Source organism: Prionailurus viverrinus, chromosome D3 (genome assembly GCF_022837055.1).
Source record: "Prionailurus viverrinus isolate Anna chromosome D3, UM_Priviv_1.0, whole genome shotgun sequence".
In the NCBI taxonomy this organism is placed as follows: domain Eukaryota; kingdom Metazoa; phylum Chordata; class Mammalia; order Carnivora; family Felidae; genus Prionailurus; species Prionailurus viverrinus.
Genome location: NC_062572.1, coordinates 79,693,691 through 79,713,889, shown reverse-complemented (window position 1 = coordinate 79,713,889; position 20,199 = coordinate 79,693,691).

Genomic DNA, 20,199 nt, shown 5'->3' with positions numbered 1-20,199 from the left:
GGGGTGCCTGGGTGGCTCAGTAGGTTGAGCCTCCGACTCTTGATTTAGGCTCAGGTCATGATCTCATGGTTCAGCAGTTCAAGCCCCTTGTTGGGCTCTGTGGGATATTCTCTCTCTCTCTCTCTCTCTCTCTCTCTCTCTCTCTCTCTCAAAATAAATAAATCAACACTTGAAAAAACAAATAAAGTCAGGAAAAACCAGCCAGTGGCTGGGACAGGGAAGGTTTTTCTCCCCTCTCAAGATGAGAAAATAAAACAAATAATACAAACAAAAGGACCCCAAAGGAATTCACGAGTATTAAAAAGAAAATCACAAACATTTTTCCTCATCTCTTCCCTGCTCCAGAGTTCATTTCTGTGCTCCATTCTTGGCACTGAAAGTATAACTTCCCCAAGCGTCAGTTTACCCATCAAACTATAAAAATGCATCATATTTATATAAAAATATTTTCTAAAAAAAATGTTTAGGCTGCAGGGTTGTGGTTGAGACTCGGTGAAGTAAGTGAAAGCAACAAACTCAGTTCTCATGAAACACTATGGTTTCTTGTTCTCCTCTGTCCCCAGATTGGATTGTCCGATAAAATGTACTCCGTTAAACATGGACTTCAGACAAACAGCAAATAATTTTCTAGTATAAGTGGTTCCCAAATGTTGCATGTATTTGTACTTGCTAAGTCAGGCCAACTCACCCTCCAGAAAACAGAAACTCCTAAAGTACACAAGCCACATGGGGTAGTAGAAACAGAAACGGCTCAATACTTAAGAAATTCTCCCCCCAGTTGGGGCGCCTGGGTGGCGCAGTCGGTTAAGCGTCCGACTTCAGCCAGGTCACGATCTCGCGGTCCGTGAGTTCGAGCCCCGCGTCAGGCTCTGGGCTGATGGCTCGGAGCTGATGGCTCGGAGCCTGGAGCCTGTTTCCGATTCTGTGTCTCCCTCTCTCTCTGCCCCTCCCCTGTTCATGCTCTGTCTCTCTCTGTCCCAAAAATAAATAAAAAACGTTGAAAAAAAAATTAAAAAAAAAAAAAAAAAAGAAATTCTCCCCCCAGCTGTTCAACTCAATGCAGCTAGCTGGCAAAAAGTCCTTAGCCTCAGTAAATCTTTGTAACCCCAGGGCAGAAATGATGATCACTAAAATCTCCTTCAAGACCAAAGTGATACAAACTTATAACAACTACTGAATATGAATGGACCCTCTCACCTCATTCATTTATTTATGAAAATAAATATTTACATACTTAATATTAAAGGAAATCCCACAAAACACTTGGTTGGAACAGGCTACCGGTGCTGAAAGACCACCACGCTTGGAGACTAAAATGTGGGTTGGCAGGGGTACCTGGGTGCCTCAGTCGGTTAAGCGTCTGACTTCGGCTCAGGTCACGATCTCACAGTTTGTGAGTTCGAGCCCCACGTCAGGCTCTGGGCTGATGGCTCGGAGCCTGGAGCCTGCTTCGGATTCTGGGTCTCCCTCTCTCTCTGCCCCTCCTCACTCATGCTCTGTCTTTTTCTCTCTCAAAAATAAGTAAACATTTTTTTTAAAAAAACTATGGGTTAGGGACACAGCAAAGCAAAGGCACAGAAGAAAAATAAGTTGAGCTCCAACATACTTTTATAATCAGAAAATTGAGGAGAAGTTATAATTTTGGTATGTACATAAGTTGGTATTTTACCATTTAGTAATTTGGGGGTTGACGTTATGATAGGGAACCACAATATTCCTGCCTCTGTAAAGGTTTCAATCCAGTCCTGTGTATAATGGGGCCAGCTGAAGCCTGGGACCTTGTGAAAGCCCTGCCTGGAAAAGAAACGAGTGGTAATGGGTCCAGGAGAACATGAAAGAAGAGATGGTCTAAAGATCGGCTCAAAAAAGTCCTCATGGACAAGAGTTAGAACAGGATTCACACCATGTCTCAAAATCATTGGGTGAGGAAATTATGGGCTTCAAAGAAAAATGCATGACACATATACAAATATCATGAACTGGCTTTGTAACTAGAGCAGAGAAAGGATTCTTTGCCTTGGTACCATGACGGTTAAAATCACGGTGGAACAAAAGATAAGACAAACAGTCCATGATCAGTCCAAACAAAAGGTAAGACACTAGTCCATGATCATTAGTTTGTAGTCATTTTGAAGGGAAACCTAATTTCCACAGAGAACCTGTTCCATAAACAAAATGCATGCATACATCTCCGGTTAGGAACACAAAGATAGATAACGCTCTGTCCCCAAGGGGCATTCGTCAGGTGGAAAAGACGCACCTGTAAACATGTGATGGCTTTAGAGTCAGATGAGGAGACAGGAGCACCAAGAATGGGGGATTTCCTGATACCTGAACAGTGAGAGAGAACATCCCAGAGAAGGAGACATCCAAGCAGAAGCTTCACAAAAGGAAGGAAGTGGGTGGTCAGAAGACAAGAGCAGAAAGTCAAAAGCATGAAAGCCTGAAATAGAAAGTGAGTTTCAGAGAGTCTTGGAGACCCTCTAGAAAATAGTAGAGGCAGAGAAGAAATGGTAAATAGCATAGGGCCCTGTACCAGGACGTACATCAGAATGTCCATCAATTCTACACGTCCAGATTTTCTCCTGCGGTAACTAAGGAGACATGAACAACTTTAAGCTTGAGGGTGACTGATGAAAAAATGTAGATGGATAACACAGAACTCTTAGAAAATGCTGCAAACCAGATTCTGAGATTGTTCTCGACCTCTGTGCCAAAATAAAATGGGTGGCAAATGCATGCCTATTCTGGAATAATCCTCAAAGCAGGAGTTCTTTGAGCAAGGTAAAAAGCAACTAAGAATATCCTTTGTTACACAGATGTATACATAGGAAGCTAAAGTCCTACTCATGTCCCCTAACATAACATGGTGCTTTGAATTGTTTGTTTGTGGTTAGTTGGGTTTTGTTATGCTAAACACTGTGGAAGCCACACTGTCATGTGTGCATATACTGATAAGCCTTACATTTCCTGTATAAGAAGTTAAACCGTTAGGTCAAAGTGGCCATGTGCCACAAATTTTGATGACTGGCGTAAAGTTGCCCCACAAAAAGGATGCAGTGATTTCGATATTTATCACCAACATTCTGGGAGGATAAGTCATCCTCCATATCTTTGCCAACACTGAGTAATATCCTTTTATTTTTTTAATTCACCAAGATAAGTTCTCATTCTCTCCTAAATGAAGCTAATCCCTCAGACCAGAACTTCATTCAATAAACATCTATTGGATGACTATGACATTAAATTATACTACTAATATCAAGAAACAGATTCTCAACCACAGGGAACAAGCTCATGGTTACCAGATTGGGGGGGGGGGGGTGGGTAGGACTAGGTGATGGGGATAAAAGAGGACACTTGTGGTGATGAGCACCGGGTGTTATATGGAGGTGTTGAATCACTAAATTCTACTCCCGAAACTAATAAAACACTGTATGTTAACTACACTAGAATTTTAAAAAGTAAGTAAATAAATAAATACACTTATAACTAGAAAGAAACAAGGAAGGAAGGAAGGCAGCGAGGAAGGAAGGAAGGAGAAGGAGAGAGAGAAGCAAAGAGGGAGAGAAAGAAGGAAGAGAAGGAAAGGAAAGGAAGGAAGGAAGGAAGGCAGGAAGGAAGGAAGAAAAAGAAGGAAGAAGGAAGGGAGAGGAGGGGAAGGGAGGGAGGGAGGGAAATATTGCAACACTAAGAATTCTCAGTGTATATAAACATGAAAACTATGCTCTCACCTGGAAATCCCAGATGAGAAAGAGCCAAAGAGGAAAACCAAAAATCGAAGTACAGTAAAACGCAGCAAGTAACCTAATAATGTAAATAACTGGCTGCTCCGAGGAAGAAATGGTTTTTCTGGCCGCAGTGTGCAGGGAAGACCTCACAGAAAAGGCAGCACTCATCCTTATCCTAAAAGTTAGCCAAGATTCTAATACACCGAGCACTCGCCGTCTTCTAGGAATAGAGAACAGCATGTGCCAAAGTATGGTACAGGCGGACATAGGGTGTGGGGGGGGGAGGTGCAAGGAGTTTTCAGAGACTGGGACACACGACACGCTGACCTTGGGCTTCCGGCTGACAAGGGAACACTGGAAAATCAACCTGATGTCTGACTCCCCCTCTGGCCCTTCACCACTCACCCCGAATTCCATCATTCATTTCTTTTCCTTCACGAACAGTCACAGACCTTTTAAAACTAGCACTGCTTTTGTAAGGGCCTTTGAGAACAAATTTTCCTTTTGTGCAACAGAGACATAATTTGTGTCCATGGAGAAAGAGCGGAAAGTCTCTCTTCTAGAGATCAATTGTGAGGAAAGAACGCTATGTCTATGACTTTATCCTAAGTATATTGAACAAATTAACCAATAAATTATTCCACGCATATTCAAAGTATTCTAAGTATATGTTGACCCCAATATGAGCGTGCATTGGAATCCTACATAGCGTACCAATCTCCACACCGCATGTCAACATTGTTAGCTGAATAACTTAGGATCGATCTTTCTCCAGCTTTTGCCTACTTTCCTTTCATGTTTGTTGGGTTAAAAAGGAGACTTCCGGGGCGCCTGGGTGGCTCAGTCGGTTGAGCGTCCGACTTCGGCTCAGGTCACGATCTCGCGGTCCGTGAGTTCGAGCCCCGCGTCGGGCTCTGGGCTGATGGCTCAGAGCCTGCAGCCTGTTTCTGATTTTGTGTCTCCCTCTCTCTCTGCCCCTCCCCCGTTCATGCTCTGTCTCTCTCTGTCTCAAAAATAAATAAACGTTAAAAAAAAAAAAGGAGACTTCCTCTCCAAAAAAAAGAGTGACGTTTTCTACTCCAAGTGTAACCCAAGCCAAAGAATTCTTTTTCAAGAAAGCTTTGTGAAGATGCTAAATATTATTATATTGACCCACACTGTTAACACCATCATATTGGTTCTATCCTGCAAAATCCACTTTTCTGAGTGAACAGCTTCCTCTTCTGACCTTTCCCTATTTAGTTCTTGATAGCTGGGCTTGTCAAAGAAAACTTAATCTTAGGCAATGTATTAACTCTGAAAGGAATTGTGTCTCTTATAATGTACTTGGGCAATTATTTCCCATTAGTTTAACCAATGATTGTCTCAGCTGAGAAAAGAGGGTAGATTGAGAAATCACAGCTGAGAGCTATGCCAGCTTTTTTTAAATTTGCCATTCAGGAGAATGAATCCACAGACTCTAAAACTATCAAGAGTAAGCTTCAAAATCTATTAGCAATAGCTTCATAAATTAACTCAAGTACTTTTAAGCAAGGCAGGTGACTATGGTTCCTTCAACAATCTCTTCTAAATTAGGGAAAGGTATGTTTTTCCACGGTTCACCTAGGCGTAGTTTCCACATCAGTCCTCCAGCAAATAAACACCCACATCCCCAGTGACTGGGTGAAAACTAGCATCGTCTCCCTCTCCCCTCCTATTCAGCCTGACTCATAATTTTGCAATCTCCACCCTATCTTGGCAATATCTCTCATTTCTGATTGAAACACATTTTCTCCTCCCAAGTGACAACAATGCAAAAAGTAACGTCGTCATAAAGAACCCAAAGGAATCCAGGAGCAAGGAAGTCCCAGCCGCTCTGGGCACTGCAATCTTTCCACACTCCCAAATCTCGCCCCCAGAATCAGAGCAGGACCTTTGCTTCGCTTCCTGCAGGAAACTCGCATCCAAGAAAGTAAAAGGAGAAGTCAGAGGGCTATACGCCCACCTTCTGCTCCCAAACTCATCAATCACGTAACAGAGAGAGGCCAGGAGGGGTACAACGATTGACATGCCTTCACTTGGAAAGAAACATCAGGAATGGAGGGGAAAAATTTTCCACGCTCGCCAATACTCCTGTGCATGTTTATTTACTTAATCATTTTCCTCATCTCTCCTGCCTAGTGTGCATATACATCCATATCTTGTCTTTGTACCTATTCGTCTTATCTACCCAAATCTAGACTTGACGTAGTTCGAATCTGCAAACACACCATGAGAGAGATCAGATACTTCACTGAGTAGCAATTCACTCATTAAATGTTCATCTAAAAAAAACCAACAATAAATTTAGTGTATACACTGCACTAAGATTGCAAATTGCTTTCCATGAATTATCCCCTTTAGTCCTGACAATTTCTATTTACAGTTGAGGTTAAAGTTTTCTGATTCCAAAACCCTTAGCTTTGTGTTCACTGTAATTAGTTGGGGGCAAGCAAGAGAAAGTGACTTTGAATAACTTAAAGTAGGAAAAGAATTATTATAAAGATATGGAGTAGCTTGCATTGGAGAAAGCGCTAAAGGACCAGAAATAACAACGGGAGTCTTGGCGGCAAGAACCGGTGGAATAAGGGGCACCTGGGGTGGCTCAGTCGGTTAAGTGGCTGACTTCGGCTCAGGTCATGATCTCACAGTTCGTGGGTTCGAGCCCCGCGTCCGGCTCTGTGCTGACAGCTTGGATCCTGGAGCCTGCTTCAGATTCTGTGGTTCCCTCTCTCTCTCTCTCTCTGTCCTTCCCGCTCACATCACAGTCTGTCTCTGTCTCTCAAAAATAAATTGCCTGCTACTAAAGAAACAGGCATCGGATTGACCCCGCCTAAGTATAAATTCAGTATAAACAACATTAAAAAATGTTTTTAATAAACATTTAAAATTAAAAAAAAAAAAGAACTGGTGGAATAATAGGGGATGAGTGCTTAATGGGTATGAGGTTGTCTTCTGGGGTGAATAAAAGCTTTGAAACTAGAGAGTGGTGCTGGTTACATGACCTTGTGAATCCATTGAATTGCACATCCATTTAAGATGGTTAATTGCATGTTTTGTGAATTTCATCTCAAAATTTTAAAAATGAACCAGTAGACATCTTCCTCTACCGGGTGCTGCCTCTGTGACCAACCACCACCAACAAATTTCAGTGCCGTTTTTATCCCTGAAATGCAGGCAAAGAGCGTATGATTGCTGTAGTGTGGATCACACACTCACACCTTGGGCAAGGTGAAGGACAATCCTGCCTGATTATCCCCAGTTCTGTCCAGAGCAGTTTCCATAAATAAGTATCGATGCTATTTGAGGAAAGGGGAATTAGATATCGAATGACAAAACAAAAACAAAGTTTGTTTCCAGTAGCTCTTAATCACTGTATTTTCCTCCTTATTTCCCAGGAATTGGACTAGGCCCTAGAAATCATGAATAAACAAAAGGCAATCATTGTTCTCAATGATAGCGACAGATCCTGAAGCAAAATGAACCTCCCTAAAGGCAAAGAAATGGAGTAATGTTGAAGGTGGGTAACAGCTGGGATGAAACCTAGGAGAAGGTACTAATTTCCTTGTTATTAGTGAATGAACTGTTTTAATCATTCTATCTGGGAAGTTGTTTTCTCCTATAAACTTCAGTAACAAAATTGTAGCACTTCCTTAAGTGGACAGAAACAGAATGAAGAAAGGGCAGAAATGGTGGCATCCCTAAGTCAGGAAACCAGGACTTTGAAAGTAGTCTAGTTGAGGCCACAAACTTAAAAACGACAGTGGAATGTTGCAATCTTAGCACGTAGCTGACTTGAGAGCTAAAAGTCAAGTGAATATACAACTATAGAACAATATCAAAAGATCACATCGCCTGCTACTGAGGAAACTGAGGCACCGGATTGACTCAGCCTAAGTATAAACTCAGAGCCAGGATCCACTAAGTTAGAATTATCCCTAAAAACTAATGAGAAACACATTTCCATAATTCTAAACAGAGATACATGGATTTCGGAGTGTCTTTAACTCCAAAGGAGTTAAAGGGAGAGTGAAGGAGATGGTCAAGTCCAAGGCAGGACAACCGGATGCCCATGGGATGACCCCTTTAAACATTTAGGCAAAAAAACCTTCCACATCCAGAGGAGAAAGCAAGAGGATAGGCCACCAAGGCCCCAGTGTGATAAAGTTCATGGGAAACGCAGCTGAGGGACAGAGGGTACCACCCAGGAGTGCTTACCTTCATGCTTGTCTTACAGAAATGAGAATTCCACTACATCCATCCTGCTGGCAAGGCCAATTTAAATGCCCTGTGGACTCTCTCAGCTTCAGTTACCGCAGCTTTATAATTTTTTTAAGTTTATTTAGTTTGAGAGAGACAGAGACATTGCAAGCAGGGGAGAACAGAGAGAGAGAGAGAGAGAGAGAGAGAGAGAGAGAATCTCAAGCAGGCTCTGCATTGTAGGTATAGAGCCCAATGTAGGGCTTGAAGGTCACGATGCGCGCCAAAACCAAGAGTCAGACGCTCAACCAACTGAGCCACCCAGATGACCCTCAGTTACCCCAACTTTAAAGTGAGGAGGGTTGGAGAATCAGAGAGGGTCCAATAAATATTTTCCCTCTTTGGTACCCAGACGCCGAAGAAATTCAGAAACAAGATTATGCAGTGACAGGTGGAAGATCAAAGTGTTATCTTTATTACCTATGAAGGTTAAGTTGGGGGACCTGGCCCATTGTAAGAACCAAAGGGGCCAGGATTAGACAGACTTCCCTATCACGGTACCATCAATGGACAAGTTGAGCAGGCTTCTCCCGCTGCAGGAGAAGAGCTTAATTCTGGGGAAGTTTAGTATAGATGATCTCTCTGAGCAGCTAGATCCTACAGTAAGAGGGCATGGCTACAAATGTAGCCTCCAAGAGCAACACCAGGCAAGGTATCCCAGGAGTAACAGAATGGAAAGTCTTACAGATCCCATTAAGATGCTCATATGACACACCATTTATTGAATCCACTTTAAAACATACAGCAAGAAGCAGAGGAAAGAGGCCAGACAAGATATGGTACAGGTCTACTGCATCCTGGATTATACACCATTCACCTGTCCTGTTTCTCTGGGCTGGATCAGCCTTCCCTGCTGATGGTGTGGTTACAGAGTAGAGATCGAACAAAGGGACCCAACAGGTGGCCGGTGCCTGGAGGCAACACACACTTGCTCTATTGGAGAAAGCAGAGGCATGTCTGCCCACTCACACTTGTAGCTATCAACGACCTGCTGAGTAGCCGGACTTATTTCTGAACGTCTGCAGCAGCATACACTTGGGGCCACGTTTGGTGTCACCACTGGGCGGCTGGTTTAGGGATGATACTGTTGTCAGTATGGATGTGGCATGATCTGTGCTTTATGAATATTTAATGTTTACTCAATCCCTCCATTCCTTTCCTATCGATAAAGAGCTCTCGTTTGCTTCATCTTTCTTCATCTGTGTCCAACCCACCTGTGTCCCAGTTCATTTATCTGGCTTAGATGTGTCCTCTAGGCTAATGACTTCCCTGTTGGTACTCAACACAGCCTGGGAGTTTCATCTGTCCCACTTGTTTTCCTTGTTCCCATATAACAGAACTGAATATTCTCAAATGTGACAGTAAACATGTAGAGCATAACTCCAATTATTCTTCCAAATTTACTAATGGAATAAATGATCCTGGAATGAGTAAAGAGAATCCAGGAGTTGTATTCGTTGAGTTCCCTTGACATAAAAGGCAACATTAAGATGTTAGGAGAAGTGTTGTCATTAAAGATGGGGCTTGATTGAAGGATCCCTAGATTCCCTTTGATGATTGTATTGTATGTACATTGTGAGATATTACCCAGTTTGTACAGTGGGATAAAAATATATCTCATAAATCTAGACGTGAAGCATTACGGAATAATATAACTTCTGTTTATTCAGGTTTGCTAACTTTTCAAAAGAATTTTTGAAAAGATTAAACACAGGAATTCTGGAAGGCATTGACTCCATTTCTGTTTATCGACACGAGTGGATGTTGCCTTCTCCATAACTAAGACGTTTCAGGAATCACATTTTCATCAAACACTGTAAGGTACTCCAGTGTCTCAGAAATACTTTAATTCTATAGTTAAAAAATTAAATTGCCCTTTCACTGGTTCGTGCACTAATGTTAAGTAGTTTCATGTGCTGGTGGATACTTTAAAAAATGTATAATACTATAATGCTGTTACGTGGTTGCCTTTTTTGTGATATTATTTTGAAAGTTTGAGCAAATATTTCGATAAGCACTTAATTAAATATCAGAGTATGTAATACCTTGTACCTAAGTGTTTGTACTTCTAAATATTTGCTTATCATTTAATTATATGTGGACACTATTTTTGTTAACGTTTATTTATCTTTGAGAGAAAGGGAGAGATAGAGAGACAGAGCACGAACAGGAGAGGGGCAGAGAGAGAGGAAGACACGGAATCCGAAGCAGGCCCCAGGCTCCAAGTTGTAAGCACAGAGCCCGATGCGGGGCTCGAACTCACAAACCGTGAGATCATGACCCGAGCCGAAGTCGGACACTCAACCGACGGAGCCACCCAGGCTCCCGTTTATTTATTTTTGAAAGAGAGAGACAGTGGGGGAGGGGCAAGTGAGGGAGGGGCAGAGAGAGAGGGAGACACAGGATCCGAAGCCGGCTCCAGGCTCCGAGCCATCAGCACAGAGCCCGATGCGGGGCTCGAACTCACAAACTGTGAGATCATGACCTGAGCCGAAGTCGGACGTTCAACCGATGGAGCCACCCAGGAGCCCCTGCTTGTGGATACTATTAAACAGTTCTCCCAATACTGCAACCACATCACCACCACCAAACATACCCTGAAATTATCAGATCAAGCCCTAGACTTTATTTGCTGATACAAACTTGCTATCATTTTCTCATCTTGCCAGAAGATAGAAAAGGATAGTTTTGGGGAAAAGCACAAACAGAATTCGAGTCTGGGCAGACACCTGGAACTTCATGTCTGTTTTTATTCAGACTTCAGATCCTTTTACTTAGCACTTTCTAGCTGACATGTCAGCAAGCTGCCCGCGCCCCCCCAACTGCGTCTACCCCAGAATGCCTCCTCCTTCCAACTTTCGCCTCCCTTCCTCTTCCTTTCCCAGATGAGCTGGCCTCATGTCCATCCTATTGGGCTTCCAATCAGGGACGGTAGAATGAGACAAACCAATTCAGTTCTGAAGTTGAATGTTAATTCAAGCCAAGACGTGGAAGCTGATGACAACGTACTGTTTCTCATTTTTCACTCCTGAGATGTTATTTCGACGTTGAGTCTCAGTGGATAAATCAAAGGAAGGATTTATGTCAAGAATAAAATATGCTACAAGAGACAATCTGATTTTCTTAAGGCAAAATGGCTTTTGACACTACTTAAGTCAAAAATTGGAAGCAGGCCCTCGCCCGGCCTCTGACTGGGGGTATTGGCTCAGGAGCCCAGACCAGAGAATCAGCTGACGAGGCCTCTAATCCCCAAACAGATATGTCTTTGGTGTACTTGCTAGAGCCCAATTTTAACCAGGCCAAGATTTACGGGTCTGGGTTGATTTTTTTTTTGTTAAGATCACTATCTTCATCGTCCTCAGATGGCTTCCCCTACCTGGCTCAGTCATCAAATCCAAGACCAGATAAAGGAGCTCAGATCCACAGAAATACCTACAAAAACAACTTGAGGGGGTGCCTGGGTGGCTTGGTTTTGGCTCAGGTCATGATCTCATGGTTTTGTGAGTTCGAGCCCCTCACTGTCAGTGCAGAGCCTGCTTGGGATTCTCTGTTTCCTCTCTCTCTCTCTCTCTCTCTCTCTCTCTGCTCTTGCTCTACTTGTTCTCTCTCTCTCAAAATAAGTAAATAAACTTAAAAAAAACTTAGAACGGTCTAGGCTCTGTTTACTCCTTTTTATAATGAGAATAATGATGCCTTTCATACTTCCCACTGTTGTTATGGAGAGAAAATAACAAAATATTTTTAACCCAAAATACCATACAACACATGCAAGAAATTACTGACTTTCTCCTAAATCATATCTTGCTATTAAAACTGCTACTAACTTGGGCACCTGGGTGGTTCGGTCAGTTCAGAGTCCAACTTCGGCTCAGGCCACAATCTCACGGCTCACGAGTTTGAACCCCGTGTCAGTCTCTGTCTTCCAGCACAGAGCCTGGAGCCTGATTGGGATTCTATGCCTCCCCATCTCTCTCTCCCTTTCCTCTGCTCCCTCTCTCTATCTCAAAAATAAATAAACATTAAACATTTTTCTTTAATTAAAAAAAATTTAAAAACCGCTACTAACAAGCATAATATATGGATAAAATCCTGCACTTAAACTAAGCTTTAAAAAGAATTAAATTACTCTCACTCTGGAAGCATCCTAGTGGAAACAATTAGTCCCTCTACTAGATTTATGCTTATTTGAGATTGTACAATTTTGGCTTTGCTTTTACACAGCTCAAACATTTGACAAACTGAAAATCTGTTCTATTTTTCCTTTAGGGCAGCTTTATTCTAAAACACAAAATCCCTGAATTTCTCATATGTCTACTCAGTAGATTTATTCCATTATATCCAACTTTCTATAATTAAGTCTCTGTCTACATATTCCATATATCGCCGTTTGCCCCAATAGTAGATACGTTTATGCTTCACATTATACACTAACCAGATGCCTAGGATTTTGGAGTTGTGGACAGTTTCTGAAAATAACATTCAATCATCTGTTCATTACCAGATCTCAGAAACTATTCCAAAATCCCCATGATGTTGCCCAATAGAAATAGTTGAATGATTAACATATTGCCTTATTTACTGATCCACAAATATACTTACTTTTAACAATATAAACACAGTAATCCTAAAAAGGTAGATAGCGAATCTTTATTTTAGAACATGTCACTAAAATGTGGCTGATACCAGGGGGGAGAAAAAAGTTCTATTTAAGACTACGCATTTCTGCAACACATCAGTTTTCAACTTTCTGGGACACCTGGGTGGCTCAGTCGTTAAACATCTGACTTCTGCTCAGGTCGTGATCTCACGGTTCATGAGTTTTTTTTTAAAAATTTTGTTTTTCAACGTTTATTTATTTTTGGGACAGAGAGAGACAGAGCATGAACGGGGGAGGGGCAGAGAGAGAGGGAGACACAGAATCGGAAACAGGCTCCGAGCCATCAGCCCAGAGCCTGATGCGGGGCTCAAACTCACGGACCGTGAGATCGTGACCTGGCTGAAGTCGGACGCTTAACCGACTGCGCCACCCAGGCGCCCCTAATGAGTTTGAGCCTCACATCGGGTGAGCTCAAGCCCCGCTTCATGTAAAACGTGAATCCTGCTTCTCTCTTTCTCTCTCCCCGCCCCCGACTCCCTGCCCCTCCTGGGATTCTCTCTCTGCCCCTTGTTCCCTTGCGCCCTCTCTCCCTCTCTCAAAAAATAAAAATAAAAAAATAAAACGTTCTGTAAGAGCTCTACGTGGCTGCGGATACTGACTAGGGTGTAACAGGAAAAGAGATTTACTTCTAGCACAGAAATGAGTATATATAGTATTCAATACATTAGATAGATGAACAGTTCAAATATCAGAACAGAAAGTGAACTTTCATTCTTATAAACCCCAAGTCCCAAAGCAAGTATAAATGCTAAAGCCTCCAAAATAGGAAACTAATATATTCTTTATGATTCTTTATGATTAACAACTGCTAAGATCTGCTTCTCGAAGTAATTGCTTCCTTGTCTGCCACCCGCAGATTGACTGCCCTGATCTTTGTCATGGCTTTGTGATCCCGTCTGTTCTGTCTCCCCGCCAAATTCTCCTGGATTTTTCTTTGTCCAAATTCTACTTTGATCACTTACCCTTGTTCCACGACACCATCATTAGGTCAGACATGCCACAGCATCTAGTGTGAGGCTGGTTTGGAGTGACTGTAATCCAGTCTGACTAAAGGAAGGTGAGATGTTCTCCCTGTGACGTTGTCATCACATAAGGAATGCAGAGGAGGAACTCCGAGGGAGGGCAACTTCTCTTTTCATTTCCGTTTCCACTAATTGTTTTCAATAAAAGACAGGGACAAACCGAAGTGCCAAGACAACTGAGCAACTGTCTGGGTCATCAATGCAACTGGATCACCACTGGCCTCTTTTCGTGTCTGTGTGAATATGAGATAGAAGTACCCTCTCCACGGGGTGCATGGGTAGCTCATTCGGTTAAGCGTCTGACTCTTGAATTTGCTCAGGTCACAATCTCACGGTCTGTCAGATGGAGCCCCCAGTTGGGGTCTGCGCTAATGGCACAGAGCCTGCTTGGGATTTTCCCTCTCTCTCTCTCTCTCTCTGCCCCTCCCCTGCTCACTCACTCTCTCAAAACAAATAAACACTAAAAACAAAAACAAACAAACAAACAAACAAAAACAAGTACCCTCTCTAAGAGAGCAGTTTGGTCAAGGGCAGGCCAGGAGAGCCATGGTCAGATGCCGTAAGGGAAGGAGATGATGGTAACACCCAAAATGAAGCAGATGAGCCAGGGTCAGTGTCCAAACAGGCAGATAGTGGCTGCTCATCACAGTCCTAGACCAAATGGGCTCACCAGCTGGCTGTAGTCACAGCCTAGCCTCATGGATTTTTAAGGTCAGACAGACTGCAGTTTGAATCCAATGTGTGACCTCAGTTAACGAAGCCAAGACTCGTTTCCTCATCTTTCAAATGTAGACAATATTATCTGGACTAAAGGGATATTATAAGTTCATTCTGTAACGTATGGTATAGGTCAGAACTTTTTACAGCCGCCTCCCTATGCCTGCTTCCACTACCTACCTCCTCACCCCCTCAGGCACAGCCCCGAACCACAGCTAGGATAACATCTGGCAACATGGCAAAACCCCCAAACTACTGACGGTCAGCATCAGAGAAGTCCAGAGCATGGTGACACTTCTAAGGCTCTGATCTTGCCTCACAGCTCAGCGGACACATGAGAAGCTCCCACCTTGGCCGGGACAGGAATTTATAGGGCCTGTAGTTGCCATGGGAATTTCAAAGTATCAGTCACAGACGAGTAGGTAAACTGTGACACATCCGGGAGAAGATAAAAAAAAGGCAATGGGAGGGGGCGCCTAGGTGGTTCAGTCGGCTCTTGATTCTGGCTCAGGTCATGATCTCACGGGTTTGTGAGTTTGAGCCCCGCATCAGGCTCTGCACCAACGGTACAGAACCTGCTTGGGATTCTCTCTCTCCCTCTCTCTCTGCCCCTCCCCACTCTCTCTCTCTGAGTAAATAAGTAAATAAACTTAAAAAAAGGTTACAGGGTACAAGAGGAAAGAGTTGAATAGGAGTATGAAGCATATCAAAAGACCTGGGTTTGTTTGTTTTTCATATTCTTGTTTTTAAATAAATGTTTCCTCTTGCATCCTTTATCCGGACTGAAAGCAGCAGCAGATAAGACAGGTGGGGATTTAAAATCAGGCAGGTTGTGAGGAATTGGGAGTAATGGAACAGGCAGGTTATGCTTCAGATGATTACTTGTGGTTATTTCTTCAACTGATTTGAAAAGCACACGATAACCCACATTTTATAGGAAATGAAGCTAACAGGCCAGAAGGAAAAAAATAACTTTGCTGAGGATCTAAATCAGGAGTGTTGGAACTAAAATGTAAACCAGGTCAGCGTGACTCCTATGGACGCTTCATTACACCTGTCAAAAACATTGACCAGATGAGGAGCCGGAATTCACCCAAGGGGCATCAGGAGCCATAATGACCCAGATCATGCAGAGGGGGAAGCTGAGAAATGGGCCAGGGGCAAGGACAAGGACCAGTCAGCACTCCAGAACAAAGAGATGCCTCTAAGGGAGCAAAAGAGGTTTACAGAAAGCTTGATGATCCCGGAATGAAAGAGTGCCTCATAATACTGATCATTTCTTTATTCCCAAAGGGCCTTACAGCTCTTGGCACAAGCCACTCACCCAGAGAGGACATTTCCCAAACATAAAAGCCCTTCCTCCTCATTTCTCTAAAGGTAAGTCCTTAGAGAACAAAGCTTGTGCCCCCTCTGTGTCCCTAGGCCACCTTCGTGAACACACTGGACCCATCTGTCCTCCGCACTTTCCTATAAATGACCCACTGGTGGCATTCTGCTGTCGCACGATGACACAGCTCAGTTGGTACGCATTGTCACGTACAGTTTCAATGACATGAACGCGGTTTTGTTATTAATGCGTGACTTCGATGATGGTAGTATTTTGAGAGACAGCAAGGATTTTAAGCATTGAATTTACACTGTGTATACATAGAACATCCCAGCCAAATTCTGGAAATATGACCAATCTAAAGCTCATCATCCTGGATAAAAGGCCATTTAGTATAGATTTTGAATAAGCGTGTTTTTGAAATCTCGATATCATAATTCCATAGTGTCAGGTACCCTATTATAACTATGTTCCACTTGGCTCGTGATGATTACTTCTCTCTGCTGCATCCGTAACATGCACCACCCAATCCCTCTCTGCTTTTCACTCCGATAGAATGCAAAGAATTCAGGGGCGCCTGGGTGGCGCAGTTGGTTAAGCGTCCGACTTCAGCCAGGTCACGATCTCGCGGTCCGTGAGTTCGAGCCCCGCGTCGGGCTCTGGGCTGATGGCTCAGAACCTGGAGCCTGCTTCTGATTCTGTGTCTCCCTCTCTCTCTGCCCCTCCCCCGTTCATGCTCTGTCTCTCTCTGTCCCAAAAATAAATAAACGTTGAAAAAAATTTTTGAAAAAAAAAAAGAATGCAAAGAATTCAGCATTTGGGCATAGGACTATAAGGTTTGAATTCTAGTTCAATAACTTATTAGCTACATCTCAAGGCTTTTCTTGAGTTCCAAAATCTTAATAACACCGTAATGATCATGTTGTCTTACAGCACCTACTCTCTCGTATTTTCCTCTGAGCCTTTCTTGTGAGCATGAACTATTATGGGCTACAGGGAAAACGGTGTCTAGACTCCCTTTATAACCACAGCAATCCTAAACAAAAAATATACATTCAAATACTCAATGGAATGACAACAAAACATGAAATTCTACAACTGGATTTAACAATACTACACGGAAATACCAAATGCAAAAATCCAAACAGAAAAAAATTGAGACAGATAACGGAGTAAATATACCATTTTCATAGCTGGTTTTGATGTGCCACCTGTTCTTTGTTGAAATAACCGAGAAGTGGAGGAGAGACTTGAACAAATATGTACAAAACTGCTGGTGCTTTCTTTCGTAATGACTTTGAAATCATTAAAACAGGAGACATAAAGGTCATCAGCAGTACAATACGGATTTTTGTCAAATCATAACAAAAGTCATACGTATTGACTAGAAGAAAGTAAATGAAATGTATTTATAATTAAACAACCCTGCTGCTAAAGTGGGAGATTTTATGGGAAATGGAATCTTCTTTGAAATTGCACCAGGATTCTCTAAGACCTTCACCTACACTACAGCTGATTCTTTCCAGGGCTTTCAACAGCTATGACTATAAAAAAGGATTTCTACCTTGTGGGCCTGAGCCACGGCACAGGTGGAATAATGCTTTCGGGCTGCCTTGTTCTCTCTTAAAATCACTCAGGCCATAGCTCTGGGGAAATGGGACTACCTGGGGCGTCTGATGTCACAAACAGCTCCTTTCCTGGTTATACCTTCTCCCCAGATTTCTAGAAAATTAGCCATTACCTTCATTTGTTACTTTACAGTGCTCAGCCTTCTGGAGGACAGCTTTAATGAGCTCACAACCTAAAATATTCAACATTTTCATGCTCCCCTAGCATTTATAACAGCCAGACCACATGAAGCATACCGTTATTGAGAGAGAACATAGCCCAAAGAGGCAAAATGATCTTATATAGGGAGATGAATAAGTACTGTACTAAAGAAAATGAATTAAATCATGGCAAAATCATATTTCTTTTATTTTATTTTATTTTTTATTTTTTTTAACGTTTATTTATTTTTGGGACAGAGAGAGACAGAGCATGAATGGGGGAGGGGCAGAGAGAGAGGGAGACACAGAATCGGAAACAGGCTCCAGGCTCCGAGCCATCAGCCCAGAGCCCGACGCGGGGCTCGAACTCACAGACCGCGAGATTGTGACCTGAGCTGAAGTCGGACGCCCAACCAACTGAGCCACCCAGGCGCCCTGCAAAATCATATTTCAATAAACTTGGCATTATAGTTTCTATCCAGACATAAAATGGTTATAGGATTTTTTAAAATTAATTATAGAACTTGATATAAAATTGAAGGGCCATATCCAATTACTGAATTTTTCATTAGTTTCTTTGGCCTCAATGATTCGTTTGGCTGATTGTGTGAGAATGCTAGTATATTTTAATGTGAAAATACAGGTGATGGTACTTGGCATTATCAGAATCAACAAAACTCCTACTTGTAGGCTCCTTAATGATAGGTATTTGTCATTTCTTACTTCTCTGTAATGCTTAGGCTATGAGGGCCTGATTTTCACCTCAAGGAATAAAAATAAGAATTGAATCTAATAGATTTATTATTCTCTATCAAAAATATATAAAAGACAGGGGCCCGGCTGGCTCAGTCAGTAGAGCATGGGTTGACCTTGGGTTGTAATTCATACCCCATGTTAGGTATAGAGATGCTTAAAAATAAAATCTTGAATATACATATGTTTGTGTACATATATGTTCATGTATGTATAAAGAATATACGCTTACCTTTTTATTCATTTAGAACATTTATTTATTCAACAAATATTTATTCAAACAGCTATTATGTGTCCAGTACTGCCCAATGTCCTAGAGCTATGGTAATAAATAAAACACAAAGTCCTTCTCCATTTGAAGCACATATTCTAGTAAGATAGACAGACAGTGAAGTGTGTGTTGCATGTGTGTGTGTGTTAATTTTATTTCTCAAGTTGACTAGATCACAGGGTGCCCATATATTCGGCTAAACATTTTTCGCAAGTATGTCTGTGAGAGTGTTTCCAGATGGAACTAGCATTTGACTGGTAGAGTCCGTAAAGAGGTTGCCCTCCTCAGTATGGATGGGCATCACCCAAGGGCCTAAATATAATTCAGTCCTTCCTGCCTAGCTGCTTCAGCTGAGACGTTGGTCTTCTCCTGCCCTTGCAGTTCCTGGTTCTCAGGCCTTTGGACTTGGGCTGAATTACACGTTTGGCTTTCCTGGGTCTCTAGCTTGCAATGTCACATCATAGGAGATAGATAGATGATAGATAGATAGATAGATAGATAGATAGATAGGAAGGGAGGAAGGAAGAGAATTTAGTTCTATTTCTCTAGAGAAACCTAATGCTATATATAGATATAGCTATGGAAAAAAATCAATTAGGATAAGGAAAAAGAGAGTGAAAGCAAAGCTTTGCTAGATAGGGTGTTTGGGCATAGAGTCTCTGAGGTGACATTTAAGGAAAGACCTGAATGGACTGAGATAAGAACAATGTGGATATCTGGGAGACTCCCCCCACACCCACACACCTCTAAGAGGAAGAGGAAGGAAGGATGACAGCAAAAAAGTAATAAATACATTGGCATAGGAAAATGGTTGGCACGTTCAAGGCACAGAGGGAAAGCTGTCGGAGCTGGAACATGGTGAACAAAACAGAGTGGTAGGAAATGAAATCTAAGAGATAGCCAGGGGCCAGAGCAGAGCAAAGACTTGGGATTTTCCTCTCAGCACAAGGGAAGCCACTGAACCGGAGAACTGGGGAATGGCGCAGTTGACACAATCTGACCTCATTTATAGAGGAGCATGGTGACCGCTGTGTTGAGGAGTGCTGGGAAGTATGGAAGGTTAGGCTGTAATGGAACACAAAATGGTGCCTTGGACCAAGTGTAGACATGGAGAGGATAAGCAGTGGTTTGATCTGGACACACTGTAAACATCTATAGGATTTGGTGATGGATTAGGTAGGGGATGGGAGATGAAGCAAGGAATCAAAGATGGGCACTAAGGGTTTGGGCCTAAGCAATTAAGTGAATGATGAGACTACTTAATTTTTCTCATCCTAATTTTTCAGTCTGTCTTCAAGCAAAAGAACAGGTCAACTTACCTAGTAGAGTTGGAATTAATCTAAACTACAGAATTTAGGAATATAAAAATTCTTTCTGTTTAGCCACTCTCACCTCACCCACTTCTCCCACCTGGCTCCAATTCCATTACTCTTTTATTACTTTTCCTGGAAGCCCGTCATCTATCGTCTAGAGACTAATCTGGGTCAACTTGTTTTGTTGCTGCATTTATTTAAAACGCAAACATACTTATGAGACCTGGCAGGCTATGAATCATAAAAATTCTAGTACGCATTGATTTAACACATTGTTTTCCTTCTAACACCAATCTCTAAAATGGGGTAGAAGGGGATGGTGATCCCCAGGTGACAAACTAAAAAGAAATACTTTGGAACA